The sequence below is a fragment of the Leptonychotes weddellii genome, chromosome 12, assembly GCF_054177405.1.
Source record: "Leptonychotes weddellii isolate Sample4059 chromosome 12, ASM5417740v2, whole genome shotgun sequence".
Taxonomy (NCBI): domain Eukaryota; kingdom Metazoa; phylum Chordata; class Mammalia; order Carnivora; family Phocidae; genus Leptonychotes; species Leptonychotes weddellii.
In genome coordinates this window covers 6,074,091-6,075,947 of record NC_138380.1, presented here as the reverse complement: position 1 = coordinate 6,075,947, position 1,857 = coordinate 6,074,091, and positions in this window count along the sequence as shown.

Genomic DNA, 1,857 nt, shown 5'->3' with positions numbered 1-1,857 from the left:
ATACCCCCACCTCCCTCTGTCCTTTTAATAAGATACTTCCATAATTCCAGTCTTTGCCAAGCTGTGCTCCCACGGTGGGCCTCCTGGGGAGCTGCCTGAGCACCTTCTCCGGGCACGCAGCTCCACACCCGTCAGAAGCTGCTCTCCACCTCCCGCCTGCGCACCTGTGTCCGCGTGAACACCCCTCTTCCCAGGTGATGCCGGTGATGATGATGTCGGTAGTGATTACCGGGTACCGGAGGGATCCTACCCATTCCCTCCACATCTAAGATGCTTGCTTTCTTTTTCTGCCTCTCCCGCTCTGTTTTGCTTTCCTTTCCCAGGGACTAAGACCTGGGATTGATCAGAGGCTTTCTCAGGGCTTACCCCAGGGGAGGCACCCAGCCTCCGGCAGGCAGAGAAAGCTGCAGCCCCAAACTGTGGGGGGAGGGGAGTGGGCAAGGACCAGCCCAGGTGTTGGCAGGCGGGAGGGCCCGGGGTTGGGCATGGGGTGCTTGCTCTCAAAGAGCCCCTGCTCGGCGGTGATGCATTTTTAATATTGAGCCATCATTGCATTTCTGTTGAATCTTTCTTGGTTATGTTGTCCTGTACTATTGGATAGAATTTTCTGCTCTTGTATTGAGATGATTCTGAAGTGAGGTTGGCCTTCCCTGGTAGAGGAGGATGGGTCCCTGCTCGAGGGTCTACTAGTAGCTGCTCCCTGTGCTAGACCCTCCAAACAAGCTCTCGGGTCCGTCTGTAGAGGATGTAGGCAGTCAAGCTCCCAAGACTCCAGACACAAGCAGATGAGGTGCTGTACTCGGCAGTCCGCCTTTCTTTAAAAAAAAAAAGAGTCAAGAGTGTTGGAAAGTGGATGATTTTTTTCCAGGATTATGAACAACACTTCGATGAACATAAGCACACGTGTTGCCCACTTCTCCTGATTTCCCTACGATGGCTTCCTCAAAGTGAAATGTCAGGCTCAGGACGTGGCTCAGCGACGTGGCCCTCCCAGCGGCTGTCACGCGTCCCCCCCTCACGTCCCTCCCCTGTGGTCCCCCCAGGTCTCAACACAGACTCTGCCCCTCAGCAGGGTGCTAACAATCCGCTTCGGAACGGGGTCTGCTAATCCCCAACCGGCACAACCTCAGTGTGGTCGTCCCGGTATGGAGCTCGGCTCCCAGACCCACATGCCAGACCCCCGAATGCAAAGAGGCCCCCTGATCTGACCCGGCTCTCAACACCTCCCCAGTCCGCCTCTCAATACAGATCCAGTAAGCCGGAACGCCCTCCAGGTTCCCCGGGAAACCAAATTAGCTGTCAGAAGGTTGCTTAGTGAGGCTGCAATCAGAGCAAACGGAATCGAATGTTCTTGAGGGTTTTCTGCTCAGGCCACAGAAGTTGTTCATGAATTATTCCCATTCCAAAGTACTGTCCCTTCTCTGGAGGCCAGAATACTCACACCCACCATAGTGGGCATCTCAGTGTGTCCTTGGCTGCCCCTACTAGGTGGCTGAGTCCTGTCACCCCGTGTCCTGAATGCATGCACCCCTTCCCCGCCTCGTGTCTCCACTCTCCGACCTGCTAAGTGTGTTCGAGTCTTGGTTCACAAACAGAGGGCTAGAGGATACGTCACTTCATTTTTCTACAAAACAGCTTGATCTCTCTTTTGTGTCCCATCCTGCTGAATGACAGAAATTGAATGACTCAACTCTGGGGTTCCCCACAACTTCCCCTGTGCTGTGCCTAAGTTCTGAAGGGGCTTTCGGAGTACCGCAGCTGTCGGGGAGGGTGGGCGTCTAGTCTGCCACCTGGTCTTGACCCCACTGTGAGCACTGAGACCTTCTGATCCCATGCTGGTCCTTTCTGCACCTTCTG